The 21753-nt window shown below is 34.9% G+C and overlaps 1 long non-coding RNA gene across 1 annotated transcript in view; it reads left to right on the top strand.

Annotated features, from left to right (window-relative positions):
- The first annotated feature begins 311 nt into the window (after positions 1-311).
- The window catches only part of LOC108498149, a 30082-nt gene continuing 8640 nt past the window's right edge, over positions 312-21753 (top strand). Inside the window, exons 1-2 of the long non-coding RNA XR_001875085.1 lie at positions 312-337; positions 1398-1461. This is a non-coding gene — a long non-coding RNA (uncharacterized LOC108498149). The remainder of the gene's footprint in view (positions 338-1397; positions 1462-21753) is intronic.

Genomic DNA, 21753 nt, shown 5'->3' with positions numbered 1-21753 from the left:
CAGGACAAGGGGGAATGGGTTTAAATTGAAAGAGAATAAGTTTAGACTAGATATTAGGAAGAAATTCTTTACTGTGAGGATGGTAAGGCACTGAAATAGGCTGCCCAAAGAAGTTGTGGATACCCCATCCCTGCAGGTGTTCAAGGCCAAGTTGGATGGGGCTCAAAGCAACCTGGGGGGGGGTTGGAACTAGATGATCTTCAAGGTATCCTTTGAACCCAAACGATCACTAGAGCAGCTGTCTGATTGTGATGTCAGATGAGACCTGTGAGGCTTCTAAAGCAATAAGGTCTAGGACTGGAATCCCTGCTCACTTTACCTGAGGCTCAAAACACAGGTAGGAGCTTGGGGAGGAGATTCTGAGGCAGCACAAACACCCACAATACAGGTTGAAGTGGGATGTTGATTGATAGCACAAGGCCAAAATGGCCTTTAGAGAAGTCACCAAATGCTAAGGAGGAAGGAAAGGTAGCAAGATACAACAGAAGTAGAAGGATTCTGTCTCAGTAGGATAGGCAAACAGTAAGATAGGAGCTGAAGTGGTGACATTCCATTTTGTGTGCCAAACCCTCAGCAAACAGAAGAAGCAGATTAGTGTTCTGTGGATACTTAAAGGGAAATCTTTGTTTAAGTTGTGAGGCATAAACATGCGCCTCTCTGTAAGAATGACTATGCAACTTCCTCAAAGAATGTGCAGGATATATCTGTATATGTATTTACACAAACATACACATATATGAGACATAGAATATATCTTGTTCTGTTAGTTTCTAGAAATATTAATATATAAGACCCAAGCAAATCAAGAGACTACCCAAAATTTCACAGCATGTTTTAAAATAATTTTTATAATCTCTAGCTGTAAAGAAAAAAAATAAGATTATTCTATGAAGTGGGTTTTATTATCGACATGTTAGCTATAAGTAAATGTGCATTTTTCTTACCTTGAAAATGTCTATATAAACCGTGACAGAATATTTTACTACTAAATTATAGGTAATATAAGAGGTATCTTAGAAGTAAAATAAAAACTCATAATCATTGTGTTATTGATTTACTGAGTTATGCACTTAAATACCTATTTCTTCATAATTCAGACATTATCAAGTTTTTTAGCATATATAGTAGCACCTGTACCTTGTCAAAATTAACTAAGCAATCTTTCATCTTTCAATTTTTGAAGAATGCACATCTGTGCAGACTCACACAAAAACCGACTGTACAGGACACAAGAGGAATTGCCACACAAAGGATGGCACAACAAGACTTCTGCTGTGTCTTTTATTCTCAGAAATAAATGAAAGTAGTTTCAGATTAGGCCTAGTCTTCACCTTTTAGGAATTTGATTAAATTTATGTTAAAAATCACTCCTAACGTTTTTTATTTGTTACTAAAAGCTTTATCAACACTGACAGGCTGACAACATAGCTGACAAAACACAATATGCCACAAGAACTGCAGGTACGTGACTCACCGTACCACAAAATAGAAATTAGTGAAAGTAAGAATTCTGTTTTAATTATACTTTCAATATATGTATAATGTTAAAACTGATTATTTAGTTCTCAATGGAAAAGGGTGAATTTGTGGGACATAATAGGAATATTACTAGAGCAAAAGTCTTATGAGGAGTAGCTGAGGGAGCTGAGGTTGTTTAGCCTGGAGAAAAGGAGGCTGAGAGGAGACCTTATTGCTCTCTACAACTACCTGAAAAGAGTAGCAAGGGGAGGGTGCCAGTCTCTTCTCCCAGGTAACAAACATCAGAACAAGAGCAAATCACCTCAACTTGCACCAGGGGAGGTTTAGTTTGGACATTAGGAAAAATTTCTTCACTGAAAGAGTGGTCAAGCCCTGCAACAGGCTGCCCAGGGAACTGGTGGAGTAACCATCTCTGGAAGTGTTCAAAAAATATCTAGATGTGATGCTTTGAGACACGGTTTAGTGGTGAAGATGTCAATGCAGGGTTAATTGTTGGACCTCATGATCGTACAGGTTTTTTCCAACCTTAACAATCCTATGATTTTATGATTATTGTCTTGGCCACAGTGATGAAATGCAGAGTTTATAATGAGCATACACTAATATTTGGAATGTAAAGATAAACCAATCTGTATGAACAGTTACAGGATTGTGTATGCTATACAGGGTAGATGGAGTGGCATTTTGGCATAGGGTTGAGACTGGAAAGCCTTTTTTACTCTTCACTTATCTGCAAACGGCTGTGCTGTGGTCAGAGCAAGCAGAACTTTCCAGAAGGATAGGCAGAGAGAGACAGACCAGTCACAGCCAGCTGCCTGCAGCCAGGGGAACTTCAGTCAGTCAGACTCAAGTATTCACTACCCAGTAGGTAACTGTGGGGGAATTTGGCAAAGACTCCATGAGATGGTCAGAGAGGCCACTAAGTGCTGAGGGTAATGGCCAGGGATAAGGTGGGGGTATTGCTGAGAACTGAGATCTTAAATCTTCAGAATTCCTAACAGCCTAACTCCAGGTTTCAAGGGTTTTATCTGAAGGTTTAGTAGACCACAAATCAATTCTTTTACTTAAAAATATAGGAGAAACCCCTAGGTTTTAGACTACCAGGCTGTCCCTGTCATAATGCTGTAAGCAGTCAGGTAGCTGGGGTGCTCTGGCTGACCAGAGCGAGCGCTGTCGTGTAAACTGACAGCAAACCAGACAGATTGCCACTTGAAGCTTCCTACCTTTCAGCAGAAATGTATAGGAACTGACATGCCTGCTTGAAGTATTTCATTTCTGATGAACAAGCACACACGTACCAAAGGATGGCACTTCACTGAAAGCTGATTTCTTTAAAGTGTAAAATGTCATTTGGAAACAGTAAAGCATCTGCTGGGCAACAACATGCATATGAAGCACATATAAAAGTTAGAAGTAATTGTGGACAATTAAAAACAAAAGAGAGAAAAAACTGAGCTCAGAAAGTCAAGAGACAATCCACTTTCTGACTATTATTTTTTGATTAGAAAATATTATTCTGTTATTACCCTCCCTTAACTCTTGTTTTGTGTCATAGAAACACTGAGAAGCTATTCCTATCAAGTCTTAAGGCAGTGTCCATTTTTGTTTTCATGAAAGACAGGAAGGGAAAGAATATAAGGACAAAAGTTGATTGACATTTAAACTGTATTTGCAATAGTGCAAGACAAGAAATGGAGAAGAAAAAGGTGAGCAAAATCCAGAAATGAGATTTTTTTAATGAAATTCAGAAAATATATCACTCCAAATACATGGTGAAATCTGAGATCTAAATAAGACGGGGAACTGAAGATAAAATCTTACACTACAGATTTATCTTCCATACTCCTTTGCTCTTCTTAATCATTAACAGCATAATATAAATTGCATCTGAGGAGGGGCTAGGTCTTTCTTCAACACAGGGTTTTTTTTGCACATCTCTGAGCAAACAATAATATGAGTGAGTGTAACTTTGGAATGGAAACAAATCATGATAGTTCACTGCTTTGTCAGTGTGAGTTTTCTGGGGGAAGCCCTGGGAAGTGTTTGCAAGGCTAAAACCAGCTCTTGTGCTTGGAAGAACATCATAAAACAGGTCTGTGACCTCTGCTGGCATCTCTAAAAGAACACTTTATGAGGCTCTTGTTAAGTACATGCAGCTTGTGAAATGTTCTCCAGTTACAGCAGTATATGGTTTTGCTGGGAGATAGCAGGGGAAAAGTCAGAAGACTTCATACATGAGGGCATATCTAGTTCATGTCCCTCTATAATATGAGACCCAGTAAATGGATTTCAGGCTGATAAGGGAGAGTGTCTTATAGCAGTTTCATGTCACATCTTTGTGTGCGATGTCACAGTTAAAGAGCTTAAGGGATTTACAAAAGTAATAATTTTTATAAATATCAATTTTACATTTTGATGAGAATGAAAATTTAAAATATCAGTTGGCAAGTGGATTTGTTTGCAGGTATACCAAAAAACAAAGCTAGGACTTATTCACCTAATTCCCTTCTTCCCAAGTTCCTAGATTTATTTTACTTGGTAGGAGAAAATTATTTTTAAGCATTGCATAGTGTTGGAATCCGAAACTTGACTATCAGCAGAAAAGGAACTAATAAAATTATGTAGCAGGCCTGGACAGCAGAAGCTGGGAGAAACTCCTTACTCTGAGGAGCTTCATCACAAGATCCGTTAATATTTAGCTATGTTTGATTGTCCTGTCTCTTTCAGCAAGATATGGAAAGACTTTGTGATGATGTTGTTGGATGATGTAGAAGCCCCTTTGTTCTCTTCCCCCCATATGGTCCTCGCTACTGGAAAATATTAACCACTTGTGTAACTGTAGCAGAGAATTTTGTAATCATCTAGTTAGCATAATCCATCCCCTGATTAGCATAACCCGTCCTCTTCATTAACATGTCCTGCCTCCAAGGCCTTTATATTGCGAGTGGCGTGTTCAATAAATATTCGTTTCTACCCCCGAATTGGGATCATGTAGTTCTATTGACCACTTACAGCACAGCACAGCATCAAAGAGTTTCAAAAGTCCCCCTCATGGAGGACATGCATTTAACAAAAGTAGAAACTGATTTCTTTTTTGTGATGTTTTACAGTTTCAGAGAAGGTTGAAAATCAAGACCCGTTATTTTTTTCCTAATAACCAATACCAGGAGATGTGCTTCAGTGTTGACCATGTAACAACTGGAGGAAAAAATGTCCCTTTGAACACAACACACTGTACATTTCCCTATCAACCAGCACTATTCAGTATCTGATGACCCAGTTCATGTATTCAGGTTTTATCCCCCCTAAAAGCAAGGAAACAACAGAATAGTGTGCTTTTAGTTTATAAAAACATATGTGCTACTCACAAGTGGGATTTTGCTGACATGTTTGGATAAAACAAACTTAAACCTTAAGAGTTTTTTACTTTCAGCATTAAGACAAACCTTTTTATTTTTAATATTAAGGCATTAATGTTGAAGCAAGTTATCCTCACGAGGAATTTCACCCACTGCAAAATCAGTCATTTGATGCAATATGGCTACCTGAACATCACCTGTTTATAATATATCTAAAGAAATTCTTAGAAACAGCAATACTACAACAAATCTTGAACTCTCGAATTTTATTTTCTTGAGCTGGCAGTGGATATATGGTTCTCATTTCATTTTGGGACCTGATTAACTACATAGCTTTGAAGTCACAGACAGGCTCTAGCCTAGTTGTCCTGTTAAAGAAATTTCCTTGATAAAATTGTATGCTTGTATTTTGGCTACTTGTTTCACAGTGTTAGGATTGCAAAGATCACTACTAGGCTTTGAAACTTTGTATTCAGCATTTATGTTTGGGGTTTGTTTTTAATGTATTTAATATGGAATAAGGGGATGAACCTATCTACAGTAGGGTTTCAGACAGCAGCCAGACTGAGTATTGCTCACCAGTCCCAACTAGACATACATTTAACTGGTGAAACAGCCGTGCTGCTTAGGTGAGCAAAATGGTTAATCTGCGCGTAGAAGTTAAAAGTTTTACATTTGTAAAAAACAAAAACAAATAAAGAAAAACCCCACCAAGACCTGGATACTGTTCTTACTTGTTTCCTGATGATTGAACTAATGGGTAGTCTGGATTTCTTCTGCAGCCTTGAATTTCAAGAGGATAAAAATAGCCTAGAGAAGAGGAGACTGAGGGGAGGCCTTACTGTGGTCTTCAACATCATCACGAGGGGAAGCAGAGGGGCAGGTACCGATCCCTTCACTCTCAGGACCAGTGATGGGACTCGAAGAAACAGCATGAAGCTGAGTCAGGAGAGGTTTAGACTGGATATCAGGAAAAGGTTTTTCACCCAGAGGGTGGTTGAGCACTGGGACAGGCTCTGCAGGGGAGTGGTCACAGCACCAAGCCTGACAGAGTTCAAGAAGTGTTTGGACAACAATCTCAGGCAAAATATATTTGACACAATGGATTTCTAGACAACCTATTTTTCTAGAATTTACTAAATTCTTTTAATTAAGATGGGCAAACACAAATTTTAGATCCTAGCAATTTTAAATAAAATGTCTTCCTTTCTGATATATGCCAAAGATACCATAAGATGCAAAAGTTAAAAAAAAAAAAAGCAAAAGTGTGATTTTCTCTGCCACAAAGCTGCTTTTTAGTTTCTTAGATTTTTTCCAGACTGTAATATTTACACATTAATCATGCAATACATTACATAGAAGGCGTCTCCTTTTTTATATGTTGGGTTTTTTCATTTCAAAATCATTATGATTACACACCTATACAGATACTGTAGCTATCCTTTATTTCTTTTCTTATGAAGGTTTAGTCAACATCCAAATTCACCCCATGTTGCATAAAAGCTACAAATTCTTTAACATCAAAGAGAATTAAAAAAAAAAAAAAAAGGAATCTATCCAGAATTTGGAAACCTCATCAATAATTTATTCTTGAAACCAGACAAGAAACATAAGGTAGTTGTAAACAAAACTGAAAACATATTCTGTAATCATTATTTTCCTGTGTTTTGGAAAAGGACATTATGGCATTCCTCCGACCAACAATATATTCTCGCTAACAAGGACAGTACAGCCTTAATGATCTGAAACTCGTTTATCTGGGAGAAATAAGATTCAGTCACACAAATGAATTGTTGATAAACTAGGGTCATTGAGCAAAAGATCCTGCAGAGTCTGTAAGATCCACAGGACAGAAACTCTCTCCTGCAGAGTCTTTCTTCTGAGAAACAAGTAAACTCTGCAGGCTCAAACATTTCTGTACACAATATTTTAAATTCAAGAAACCAGATGGACTGAAGCAGTCCCGATGGACACACCAAAGATGGAGATAACTCTATGTTTTGGTTATCGCAATTATGCAGTTAGATGTCTATTGTGTTTGGTTTGTTGATTTTTTTTTTAATTAGTGCTGCTAGTTCATTTATAGATTTCATTTTACATTTCTTTAAGGATTACTCCTATTTTTTTTCCCATTTGAAAAATTCTCAGTTGTACTAGACTAATAGGCAAAGATCTACATAAACTTTATTTTGCAATGCTTTACTCCAAGAGGTAAAAAGAGGTAAGGATCAGTTACAAGTCAGAATTTTTCTGTATTCCCTATTGACTTCTCTCTGTGTTTACTGTTTTTTTACAAGGGCAGCAAACTAACAGTTCACCTGTGATAACAAGCACAATAGCAGCAGCATCTGCAAATAAATGAAAATGCTCTGGCAACATAAACAGTATATTACATTAGGGTACAATAGAAAAAAATATTCTATCTTAATAAGAATTATTTTCCTATAATTTCAAATTATTTAGTTTTTAGTGGAAAGAGGAGAATTTTCCTGCAGGGGATATCAAAAGGTAGAACCATCTACTATTTTAATACCCTATAATAACAAAGATAAGTGAGATTTAACAACTCTGCAGGACTTAAGTTTATATCCTGCTTGGAAATTATAAAGTACAGTTGCAGGCAGCCCTCTCTTTTTCCCGTGGCTCCTATGAAAGAATGGTGATGTTTATTACACACTGAGCCTTTTTACCACAACACAATGCATTTCTGATATTGTTGGTCATGCATTTTAAGAATTATGGGTACTGAAAACATTAAGGACTTTTTTTTGTTAGATTTAAATCAGTACCTACACACTGGGAAGCGAGAAGAAATAATTAAGGATGTTTTCCACATGTAGATTTATTAAAAGTGGCTTTAGGTAGCAAATATTTCAATTAAAATGGAAACCGACTGGAACTTTTTGAGCTTTTCTTGGCAAAATCTTTGCTCTTCACAGTTGACCCATTAATTCATATCAGTAGGAAAAAATCTCCCAAAAAGACACTATTTCTAATATCCTTTTTTTTTTTAATTAATTACAAGATTTTAGTGGGCCACAAAGGAAGTTAAGGTAATCCAATGTATTTTTTACCTGCCTGAGAATAAATTGTCTGTCCAGTTATTTAGGTGCCATTTTAGCTGGTGCAGGGAGCAGGCAAGGCTTTGTCCCTACTCCTTCAGACTACTTCCATTATACAGCTGTGGAATCTGTTAGTTTAATATAGGCGATCCTCTTTATCTTTCTTACTGGAGCTGCACCTCAGCTTCCTCATGGGCACTTGGCACACGAAGAGAAAACAAATGGAAAAGGAAGAGTGACAACTCAGCTGGAAGGCTGGTGCAGCGCTTTGGACAGGAAGGAAGCTGGTAGTCTCAGAAGGGAAGGGGAATTTAGACATAGTCTAGGCAGATATGTAAAATGATGGTAGGCTGAGAGTTGAACTGGGTAAGGGCAGAAGTTACGTGGAGGTGGAGCAGACTATACTGATTTGGAATTTGCAGATAGGAATAAATAACTGCTGGGCAAAGCATAGGAGGCTAAGGAGGAGGAGAGAGCTTTTGTAACAAAGCAAAATTGGCAGTTCCCAATGCATTTAGACAAGTCAGCAGCACTGATTGTCACACATGCACACGCAGACAGACACATCTATACTCTAATGATATTTTTCAAAGCCAGAAATTTTTTTGTCCATCTACCATTGGTCTGTCAGGGAGGAGATCGCTCTGGTGCATTTTATCTGAAAATCCATAATTGTGTATAGCATATACTAGTACAAAAATGGCATTAGTTTTACGACAGTTCTTAACACTGACAAAGCTAAATATTGGGAGAAAATGCTACTTTTACCATTCTGAAGTGTTCCATATGATTTTTTTTTTAGTAAAAAAACCTTCTCAGACTCAATTAATTCATTCTGAGTGAATTCTTAAAGAATGCAGGAGTGGAGTGCAATGGTTTTGGTAACTGTTTCCTTTTATTTATTTCAAAATATCTGAAAATGAAGAAAATAAACTATCTACTTTTCAGGATATTCAAGCAAAAATACTTCAAAATGGGAAAAATAGTATGACAGTAAGGCTTCACCTCTTCTAATAATGGCAGCAATACAAGAAGCTATAAAAAAGTGTATCCTGAGACAGTATAGGTCAGTGCTGTTCAGCAGCAGCTGACTCTTTGGGTTGAAATCAGTGGGAGTTATCTTGTTTACTTTAATGGATCTATGATTTTACTCCTTTTTCATAGTAGTTGCTTTCTAAATTGCTAGTTGCATTCACTTATCAATTTTCTTTATGAAGCACAGTATTTACGACAGCAGCATGTAGTAGCACGAATTGGGTTACCAACACTATTGCTCAGGATGGCATTTGCAGTTACACTAGTGACACACAATCATGCTGTGGTAGAGTAGAGATAACAATTTCACCAACATGGCTTCCCTCTGAAAAGGAGTCCTCTAATGTCCTATAGACAGCTCTTCTGCTGGCCCAGAATCACTTGTACAAGAAAATGATAAATTTCTACCTCAATTGCATCCAGGTATAGTGAGAAGCAAAAGCATTTGGACAGAAAGTCACTAAGGAGTGCCCTAGAAAACATGCCATTAGCAGAACTTGGCTCATAAGGTTGGACTGGTTTTAAGTAGAAGAGAACATAGGCACTAAGCCATAAGAGGTTTAACCCCTGACTAAAATATACGCCATTGCTATTTGTAAAAATTGTTTACTTGAAGTCTGAGCAGTTGTCTTGAAGCAACTGAACATATTTATAATATTTCCCTTTTCCATCAGACCTGTTAATTATATTTTCAGTTTATGTCTTACAGTTTACCAGAAATGTCCCCAGATAAAGGGGACATATGGTAAGCAATTCATAGAATCATTTAGGTTGGAAAAGACCTCTAAAATCACCAAATCCAACCGTTAACCCAACACTGTCGAGTCCACCACTAAATTATGTCCCTAAGCAGCACATCTAAATGTCTTTTAAATAGCTCTAGAGATTGTGCCTCCACCACTTCCCTGGGCAGCCTGTTCCAATGCTTGACAACCCTTTTGGTAAAGAAACTTTCCCTAATACCCAATCTAAACTTCACCTGGCACAACTTGAGGCCATGTCTTTTGGTCCTATCCCTTGTTACTTGGGAGAAGATACCAATTTCCACCTTGTTATAACCTTCTTACAGGTAGTTGTAGACAGCAATAATGTTCCTCCTGAAACTCCATTTCTCCAAGCTAAACCTCAGCTCCCTCAGTGACTCTTCATCACACTTTTGATTTAGACTCTCCACCAGTTTTGTTGTTGTTCTTTGGAAATGTTCCAGCACATCTGAATCACACTTGTGATCAATTTACAAGTGTCTATATTTGTGCAGATTGCTAAGTTTTGCTTTGAAGTGTAAATAGATTGAGCAAAACTAAAAAAAATAGTTACAGTCTTAGGCAAAAGAGTGAAGCATAAAGAAGAATCTAATATACAAACCAGGAAATATATTTTGTAGGGCTTCAGATTACGTTATCTAGATGAACTACTAGCATCCCTGCAAAGTTTAGTGCTAGCAGAGATTTGCAGTCGTGCTGACAATGCTTTACAAAATTAATTTGCTACTGCTTTCAAAAACTATTTGTTGTAAATGACCTTTACTACTGAAGATGAAGACAAAGAAAGGACAGGAGGTAAAAATGTGGAAATCAAAACTAAGGTCAAATAAAACCTGCTGAGCATCACACTTTTAAGCCCGTGCTAAAAGGCAGCGATAGGCTTTGTAGAGATCAGTATATAACCACATGAATCTGTGTATGGGATTAGATGGGCCTGATAATTGTTCTAGCATTTGACCTGAAAATTTGTTAAAGCAGATGCTCAAGCAGATTTACACGCAATGAAAATTTTATGCAAAAAATTCATCATCTCTCTACAGTCTTTCTATTTAAACCTAAATATATATGATATTATAAGAGATATTGAAATTTTCCCTTTTACCTACAGGGTTTGTGCATGTAAACTGTGCATGTCAAGAAAAATAAGCACTGGCACTTATTTCTAAACAAGCTTTAAGTCATTGGCAGTAAGACCAATATAATAATATAAGTGCTTATTTTTTCAGTTCATACCTAATAACCTATAAGGTCATTTTCAGTCACAGTTCACTGGAGTTAATTTTAAAGCACAATATTGAAGTCAAGGTGTCTTCACAATTAACTAGGCATTAAATACAAATGTAGTCTGACATATATTGAGTTGAATATGTGCAAATAAACCCTTGAAGGTAAATGAGAACAGGATTAATAAAAATTAAAAACAAAGTCTCTGAAGGTGTACACTCACATGTACATTATTTCATCTCAGTTCCTATTGGAGAACAAGAAAAATTGCACCAAGTTTGTGTCACTGTGAAGGAGATTCAGTTAGAAGTTACTTTTTTGAACTGATGCCAACATTTAAGGAATTTTAGCAAATCAGTTATCTCTGGGCATAGTTTACAGCAAGTTGTGGTATAGCAATTTATCTTCAGCAACATACGGGAAAACAGTTTCAGACAATAGTTGGATATTTTCTGGGAAAAAAAGAACACTGTGTAGAAAGTCATCCTTTGAGCTATTATATTTTTTCAGATCCTCACAAAGAATAAGATGAAACAGGTTAACTGCTCCCTGTGGCTAATGTAACTTAAACCTAAAGTCCACTATATATGTATTTAACTTTGTAAGAAATAATTTTCCCACCATATTTGTCTCCTCTATTACCACTACTGAGTAAAAGTGTCAATAGAATCTAGAATGACTAAAAAAGGTGAGAAACCTCAAGAAAACAGTTCTTTCTACAGCTAGGTAATTATCTACATATTGCACATAAGTTTTAATGCAACTGTATTATAAAAGAAATTAAATTAAACATCAAATTTTACAAGGCGAGGAATTTTCTTTGATTATGTAGTCAGTTATTGCTTTAGTTTTTACTATTTACTCTCACATTTTAGTGACTGGATAAAATGCTATTAGTAAGATATAACAGAATCTCCCTCATCTGTTTAATCGACTTCCTTATTTCCTGTCTCTCAGAAGAAAAAAAAAGTATTTCCTGATTATTAAATTTCATCCATTTTCTCTTTATCCTCTGACATCTGGCTTAGAGGGCAATGCAGAAAATGGTGTAAGTTATTACAATACATTAACTGTATATATATGTATATATCTCTTAAGAGACCTTCAGTTTGTCTTAAGCACATTTAATTCAATAAGAAAGCTTTTTGAGCTATAATAAAAATACAGCTAAATGGAAAGAGGTTTTTTTGTTGTTCTTGTTTGGGTTTTTTTTGCTTTTTTGGGGGGTTATTTTGTTTGTTTGTTTTTTTGTTTGTTTTGTCTCCAGAAAAATTTTGTTACAAACCCAGTAATCTTTCTTTGAAATGTTTTACTTTTCTTTTGATAGTTCTGAAAACAGACTTAGCTTGGCGAGTGAACTTCTGGGTCTAATTTAACTATGTTGTGAATTTGTGTGACAGTTTGCTAGAGTATAAATGAAACTGTTTTTAAAGCAGTCTCAACAGGGGAAGCATGAAAGAATGATGAACATCAGAAATGAGGTTGCTGTGAGGTTTGCAAACTGACTGTAAGAAAACTTTTCTACACTATTTTCTCTCTACTGCAAAAATCTCATACATGCCTCTACTTAGCACATGAAAGAAGAAGAAAAAAAACGAACTTAGGCTGGAGGATTCAAAGCAAAACAATACTGTAGCTCCGACCACTTGTTTTGTACCCTAGTCTGAAAAAGAGGTTGCTTGAAGACTAATGACTGCTGCAAGCTTGAAACCTCTGGGTAGCTTTACTTTTTCCAGTGTTTCCACAGGGTAGATTCCACTCCACAGTACTTCTAAATAAGGGTTATGCTTGAACACACAACTATGCATTGAGCAAGGGATGACAGAGTAATGTCTAATGCATTGGACACATCTTGAAATATCTGTTTCAGCTGAATCCTAATAGTTTCAGGTGCAAATGCATCACTTGAAACAAAACACAATAAGCAAGTATGAATACTGCTAACCTGAGGAAGCTGGTGGTATTTTCTAGGTCATATATGTAGTCACTGAATTTGTTTCATAGGTTAAAAATTTCGATACACCTTTTTATTTCCAAAACACGATAGCAGATAAGCTAAACATAAGAAAATGCCTTTCAGCTGTAATTTGAATTCTACTGTATCCATAGTTCAGGACACCTTACCTCATCAGGGTAATAGTGACAGTTTGATATTGATGTGGGGCTTGAATTAGTAGTGTTGTAACAGTTTCATACTGTGGGAATTTGATACCAAGTGAAATATTTGCTCTTACAATCTCTCACAGTGAGAAACATAAATGAAAAAACAGGAAAGAACCATAGGCATTTGTGGATCAATGGATCACTTCTGCCATTACCTCTATTGAAAATGTTTATCATACGTAACCATATGTTTCAAACACAATTCTTAAATTTTCAAAATAGGAAAATCATCAGAGTGCTTAAATATTGGAAATATGCTGCTTTTGGTTCAGAATTATCACAGATAAGAGTACTCTATCTCACTTTTCAAGATAGATGGCTTTAGACACTGCATTGAGGAACTAAAATGTCGTATGGATGATATTGGTGACAATAGCAGGAATAATCTCTCTACTCTGACACAAATAGTGAATCAGGAAATAATTTACTGTTTCTGAAAAAAAACAATAGAACACTGCAAAATCATATAATAGTCAAGAGTTGTTTTAAGCTGAATTGAAGCAGGACTTCCAAAATTCCTTTTTCATCTCTTTTAATCTGCATCTCTTATCATTGTAAGAACTTTGAAAATATAAAAGAGGTTGCAATTCATAATAATACAAAATTTTACCTGTAAATATCTAGGGATATTTAACTATAATGCTCCATATATTTCTGTGGTCCTGTAACTGACTTCTGGTTGAAATCAGAATGAACTAATCACTTTTAATAGAAACACATTAATACAACTGGTGGATATATCAGCATACAATAAGATAGGTTCGGAAATTCAGTTTACTTAATTAAGAATTTAAAGGGTAGTGTGAAAAATAAATAAGACTAGAATTTTGCCCCCAAACCCAGAAATTAAAGTTAGCAAATTCTAGTTTGGTCCAAATACATGACCTTTGAAACACACAAATCAAGAAGCAAATCTACACTTCTTGTGTACTTCTTGTACTGTCTTTCACTTCTTCTAGTTTCTTCCACTCAGATTCTAAACCAAGATTTCTTCTAAAATGCAATTGTCATTATATGAAACCACTACAACATAGGTTAAAAATTGGCAAAGGCATAAAATAAGTACAATTATGTATTTTAAGAATACAAAATTACATACAAATTAAAAGGATTAAGGTGTCAGGTAAGAAAATCTATATTAGGATACTCTCTATAAAAAATATAGATCTGCTGTGATATATAACAATTTCTAGTTGACCACAGGTATGACTAAATAACATAGCTTGTATGTAGAGATACAGTAATAGGACTTGCTAGAACAAATAAGAAATAAAGCACTTTTCATCCAGAATAATAGGTGAAATACAACAGAGCTTAATTTCATGTATCAGCACTTTTTCTAACCATATAAATGTTATTGAGATTATAATATTGTCTTTTCACTTTTTTTTTCCCAGAGAAAACTCTACTGACAATTTTAAATGTATTTTCTAAGAAATTTAATTTGATTTGCTAGAGTGCAAGGTCAAGTAAATTGATGTCTTGCATCATATAAGTCCAGCAGTTTTGGGGGGGAACATTATGTAGCCACTTATTAAAAACAATGAAGTCTGTTTCCATTTTTTTTAAAAAATGACTATTTAGAGAAATGTCAGAAAGGAAGACAAACATTTTTATATAAGATTGACATGTGCTAACTTATGAAAGATAATTTGCGTAGTCAGCAAATCCCTACTGGCACAAACGTGAGGAGACACTGGCCAGAAAAATCTGTCTGGTTTTCAGAATGTGTAACTCTTTTCTTAGAAAAATAAAAGGGTCTCTCACTAAAATCTTAGCTGTCACATTACCATTAAATCAGTGCCTGCTAGCAAGCATGTTAAAAGGTTGTTAAAGGTTTTCATTGTAAATACTATTTTTCTGAGACCTTAAACAACACTAGCAGAAAGGGGCTCTGGGCTAAAGTCTGTTGTATTGCATATCTCTGAGACAGTATGTCTTCAGGCACCTATTTTTTAATTCCTTTACTGAGATAGGTCCTAATCTTGAAAAGCAAAGCTTAAGTGAAAGCAATGGGACAGAATCCTTAAGAATGCTTAAGCACTGGGCACACAAGGTGCAATTTGCAATCTGATCCTCCTTGCTGGGATCTCAGTCAGAACCTGGTTTCTTAAAATCCCTTTAAATTGAATTGATTCAAGACAACCACATTTTTAAGACATTTTATTTGGATTAATAGCTGTTTTCATATATTTCCATGAGAAAACTCTTTATGAGTATTCCCACATAGGCATTTCTCCATCTTTCTATTGTAAAAGAACTAGATGTACCATTGATAGACTCATCTAACTGAATTATTCCCACTCTTCCCAAGAATAGCTCCAGAACAGCCACCATACAGGTAGTTAAAAACATAACCACCAGTATCAGTCGTGAAAGGAAAAACTGTGCCTAAGAGCAAAGGCCTTAAGAAGTCACAAAAATTGAGAGAAAAATGCACCAATTAAACAAATGTTAATGGAGTGACATCCAAAAAGAAGATGTATGGAAACAAGAGGAGCAAATACTGAGTATCTTTAGAAAATAAAAGAGATAGCATTGTTGCCTGAAAAAATACAGATTAAGATGTCAGATTAAAAAGGAAAAGCCACTCATTATCCAAGCTAGTCCATACCAGAAAGGTAGGAGTAAGCCTAAGCTACACTTCCTTTGTGCCACTAAATAAACATCAGTACAAATCACACAGAGTATGCCCTTAAAGTATGCATGCATTAATTGGCATTTTTTCAACAAAAAATTTAAATGCCATTAATTTTGTCATTAAAATTTTAAACTTTTTTGCCACCTCTGGAGACATTCAGAAACAGAATTCATCCTTCACAAGAAATGAGAAAATAGTATTTGACAGAAATAGTTAAATAGTGTACCATCTATTTAACAAAAACAGAATGAAAGATTTAAACATTGACCAACTCTATGTATTAGTAATCTCATGTCTACAGGAATTTTGAGTCAACATCTCCCTTTCATTTCAACCATAGCTGTTGGAGTTCAGTATCTCTGCAAATAGGGTCATAAATCCCTAATAGTAACTGGAGGTAAATACTTTGGATCATTATTTATTTATTAAAAAAAAGATTTCTAATGGCGTGTTACAGAATAATGATAAGGTAGATAGGACTGTTCTTAACTAAGCCTATAAGAAAGAACTAGTAGAAGACTTCCACAGAGCCTAAGATCAGATCTAAACAGAAAAGAGCTTCATGACAATGAAACCTTGTAGGTATACAACAATAGCAAAAGTGGTATTGAGAACATGATTCTCTGGTTTACTTGAGGAAACCAAGCCTTCAACATGTTAACTTAAACATTAATAACTAGATCTGATTTTGATCTATTTAAAGTTTAGTGCTGCAGTCTCCTCCATACAGAAGCAAAATGAAGCTGGATGAATGAATTTTTCCTGAGAAAGGGAGAAAGATACTTAACAATGGAAAGACAGGAAAGATTGTAATACAAAAAAGGGCAAAAATTTCATTAACATTTCATAAGTGGTAACTGCTGAGTTCAATAAGAAGCAACGCTTGTAGTGACTGTGCTGGTCTACTTTAATTAAAAACATTGTCTTCCTTATTAATAAATCAATTTTAAAAATTACAAAAGAAAGTAGGCAAATTCAGTATGTAGTGTACAAAATAATTTCTTTTATAATTTTATTCTTCTGAAGTAATCAAAGAACTTTTCTAAAATCTAGGGTAGTTCCAAATAGTTTATGATTTTCTCTCTCACGAGGGCATCTATTTAATAACTATTAAAAATTGTTTTATTTCATTTTATCCAATACTTTATTCCAAAAATTTAATTAATTTTATTGTGAAAACATAAATAAGAATACCTAGCAAACATGTAATCTGTAAAGTTCAACAGGAAGGGAAACAATAAAGAGGTGTAGAGGTTAAGTAATATGCCCAAGGTCAAATATATCAGCAGAAGAAAAGTCAGAAGTTCAAAGATTAGCTGAATTCTTATTAATTAGCATTACATTGACATATTTTGTAAAACTACAGGTAAAGATTGCTTGCTGTGTAATAATGTATCCTAATAACTCTCAGTGGGAACATCCACTTGAAGGAGAAAGGAAGTGATGAGAATGTGAATAGTAACAAATCATTAGAAAGACAGTATTCACTCAAGAGTTGTAAGATAATTCACAAATGAAATGACTTATTGACTACTGAAGTATAAAGATACTGAGATCTGGAAGATGTAAATTGCAGTGAAAATAAATTTGAATGAAAAGTTAAATAGCAGATACAAAAAAAGACAGTCTGCCTTTTGACAGACTTTAATATACTGAAGTCCATATTGTTCAAGTTATACTATAATACAAAACTCAAGAGTGGACTTTTGCAAAGACAGCTTGTGCTGTTCAACATTCATAAATGATCTGGGAAAAGGGGATGAGAGCTGTTGAGAAATGTTCCTGATCAGAGCTATTTGGGTTAGGCAGGACAAGGACAGACAATGTAGAATTTCAGAAATTCTGTGCTCATAAGCCTGAGTGACAGGGAAATACAATGGTAGAATAAATGTAAATAAATTTAAAGTGATACAAAAGTGGAGTGAGGGAAGGTGGGAAATTTAAGTGAGCTGGGAGTTGACAATCACTGTGGAGAAATGAGCCCATAGTTGCTTAACTGTTCAATATCAGTATTCATTAAGAAATTAAGAAGGAAAAGCTAAAGGAGTAATTTTGAAATAGTATAAAACTAAGAACTTCTTGCACTTTGAAAGTCACATGCAAAAATCCAAAACAGGGCAACAAAGTTGAACAACACCTTCTGTACAGAGAGCAGAGTAGGATACTTCTCTTGAAAAGATCTCCGAACAAGGAATAGATGAGGGTCACAAATCACTGGTGGAGTACAGGGAAAGGACTGTTTACAGCTCAGTAAATCCAATGGAATGTAGATTCAAATTAAGATAGAAGAAATCACATTCAGAACAAAAAAAGTGTAGTTCTTGATACATAAAATGAACAGGGTAGTAGACCTTTGCACACTTTTTACAAAGGTATCTATTCTAAGATTTAAATAGGTTTATGGGAATAAATTCATGGAATACAAAACAAAAAATCTTAATCTTAGAAACTACCTACATCTGATGAAATTTCATCAGCTAAAAATGCTGGAGGGTAGAGAATCTTGTTCTCACTTTTCTCTGGATATTTATTTATCAATGCCCAGAGAGAGGATGTTGTCCAGACAATTCTTATCCTAATCTGATATGGCCATTCTTCTTTGGCTATGTTTCCCCTAGTCGTTATTTTTATGCAGCAGAAAATATTCCATTCTCAGTTTTGGGTTACTCTTGTAGGAGTAGAAAGGAAGAAATCATAAAATGTAAGTGCTACTGCACTTCACTTGAAATGCTAGTATCTTATAAGTGAATCACTACAAAAGTGCAAACATGGAATCTCTCTGAAAAGTCAACAAGTCTTCCAATGTGAATTGCCCTTTGCCATTGAAGAATATCTTTTGGCAACAATTGGAATACCAGTGAGATTACATACTTCCTCTAAAGCTTTTCAAATGAAACAACATGGCTTTATCATAGCATTGAGTAGTAACACTTCATTTATTATGCACATTAATTATTGCTGAATTATAATGGAGTGCCTAAAAAGATGTATAATGTTCACATTAATACTAAATGAATTCATTACGATCAGTGTAATTACAATGAATGCTAACTAATTTAATGGCAGCTAGACATGCTAGAAAAAGAGTTTACCCATTTACTTAACATGTCCCAAACAGAATATATTTTGTTAATGCATTTGTAAGAGTAGTGTGAATAGTTTGAATAGTAGTGTGAGGCAGAGTGTTTAGCAGAGGTTTTTTAGTATCATTAAACAACAAATAATTTTACTGTATGTTGGGTTTATATATATATATATGTATATATACATACATATATATATATATATATATATGTATGTATATATATATAACATGAAAGCATTATTTGAATTAAACAAAAATAAAGCTTCGAGTCAGTCTGATTCTTCTGTTTGTATTTAGTTTCACTTTTACACATACAAGAATAAAATTCTAGATTTGCAGTTAGGAAAATAGGAAGTCAGGGAACAGAACTATATATGCTGCTGTGCCCCAGTTTTTCACTCCAGTATTCATTCTGGTGTGCACTCTACAGATCAACCATGTTCCAGGCAAAGCCTGATGTCAGGTGGTATGTTTAGCATGCTTCTGCATTTATATTTCTTGACCTGTTGGCCTAAGCCTTACACAAACTATTCTTGCCGATGGCAAAAGAAATCTGGCTTGGGGATTGTATCTGTAGCCACATGCCAGATGTCTCACGGGCTCTCACAGAGCATTAATTGTGCACCAGTTTTCAAGGAAGAACACAGTTTTATCCATGAGATAAATTTTTAGCAGATTCAGAAAAATAAAATGTGAAACCTAATTGAACAGGAGAAACAAAAAGAATTACTTACAGTGTTCTTTTCAATCAATGAAATGCAATTTTGCTGCCATCTGTGAAAGCAAACAAAGCAAAAGAAATAAAATTTCACATAAGTCATAGAATTATAGAAATTTTATGTACAAGTTAACAGAGTATAATTAGATGTTGTATTACTAATAGGCAACTAAAATATATTGCATTTATTCTTCCTCTACTTTGATTCAATACTCTGATTCAAAGGCAACATGATGAACTGGATTCCTTCTTTTGCATTCACATATCTAATACAGCATAAACTATAAAAAACATCCATTGCTTTGTCCAAAAATAAAAATCAGTGGATTAGCAGAGCAAACAAGGATTGAAAATGCTGCCAAACACTTGACGAAGCATCAAAACACAGCTTGATTCTTTGTTCACACAATAGAAGATACAAAGAAAAAAGTATCATCCTTTAACTTTTCTTGTATTGTATTTCAGAGGAAGATGAACTGTAGCCTTCCGGCAATCGCTAATGCAGTGTTTGTATTCTGTGTCGAGATTATCCACTTGGGTGCCGCACTGAAGCTGCCTGGGCTATTTTGACACTGCATCCAGATGCTCCAATTTTGCTTCAGTGACTCAGAGCAGAGCCAAAATGCCTTAAAGCAATGTTCAAAGGGTTAGGCCTTGATGAACAATTAAAGTACTCAGAAGAAGTGTTTCCGAACATCTCTGACTGAAGTGACTTAAGTGGTCTTAGTGTGACATTCAGGCAGGGAATATGTAACAGAAAGATTCAGTTCTACGTTTCAGGTGAATGTGGAATTTGCCCCATTTTTATAGGAAAAATAAAAACTAAGTACAATGACAAAAGAAAAATACTCCATGATTTTAACTGCAGTATACCAGTTCTACAAAGACTGAACAGTTGCCTGCTTTATATAAACCACTTCAAAAGTCTAGTTAGAAATATTTTATTAAAGTTGCACCTTGCTTGAGACCTAAATAATTTAGTGGTTGAGCAAGATTTTTTTTTCCATTTTTTTTTCTTTATTTTTTTTAAATATTTAAATTAATGGACATCCTGTAGAATCTAAGCATAGTTTCACACAAAGTAATTATCTGTGTAATTCAGTAGGCCATAACCGAAACCTTATCTAACTCAAGCACTTTGTTATTATTTCTACTGTTAAATATTTATGGGATTGGAAAATCATTTTGGAAATCATTTAATTGGAGATTAACTTCATCTACTAAATACTACAAAACCAGAGAAATCCATAAGGCTCCATCACAGGCTCGACTCAACAAGAGAGGCCCTGAAGCAAAAGAGTAGAGGCACCTGATCATCTAATGCTTAGACAAAAAATACATATTTTAAAACTTTCTTACTAATTAAGAACAAAGAATTTTAATTTCATATGTGCTGAACATAAATTTATTGTGAAGAAAGCATGCTTTAAGCTATTCCTTTTATGATTTCATATTTTTCATTCTTAAGATTTTGCTTGGTATTGAGAAAAATAAGCCAGGAAAGGTTCCCATATTTGCAAGTTTCAGTTTGGGAATTTTTTAGGTTAGGGTTTTTTTTAAAGTTCTTTTAGTTTTTAAGTTTTTTAAAGTTCTTTTAATTTTTAAGTTTTTTAAAGTTCCTGAGCATCAGTTTTAGTCTTCTGATATGTGATGAAGTAAGAAAACAATTTCAGGTGGCAAGTATCATTGAAGAATGTGCATGATTTAAGCTGGAGGAGGCAGATTTGATACAGAATATATACTGTGTACCAGGTGGGAGTTAACTGTGGAAAATCTTGAGAGAGACATGCTGAGATAACTGAGGGATGTCCTTAAAGACTCCTTAAAGACCTCCAGCACCTTCTATTCCTCTGTTTCTGTTAATTTTGCATCTCTTTGCTGCTGCCAGTTAGCTCACGTACTGTGCTGATTGGGCAGGACAGAAGAAATACACCCCAGGTTTGCCTACCCTACTGATTTCATGGTCAGCTTACAGGTTTCATCAAACCCTGCATGCAGTGCAGTTGTCCATGTACTAAAACTTCATACTTGTATTTGCTTTGTATGAGTGGATAATCACTTTCAAGATTTATATTTGGATGCTTTTTTGTATACCACTTCATTTATTTTTTCTTGTTTTATTAAATCCATAAAGTATGACAAGATTATTAGATACAAAACAGAACATGTATAAGAATTACTAATAAAATAATGTATTACAGTTTTTTAATATACCATTTAAAT

This window comes from Lepidothrix coronata, unplaced genomic scaffold (assembly GCF_001604755.1).
Source record: "Lepidothrix coronata isolate B3197 unplaced genomic scaffold, Lepidothrix_coronata-1.0 Scaffold56, whole genome shotgun sequence".
Lineage (NCBI taxonomy): Eukaryota > Metazoa > Chordata > Aves > Passeriformes > Pipridae > Lepidothrix > Lepidothrix coronata.
The sequence above is the reverse complement of the archived record's forward strand: the minus strand, read 5'-3'. Positions and strand labels throughout refer to the sequence as shown.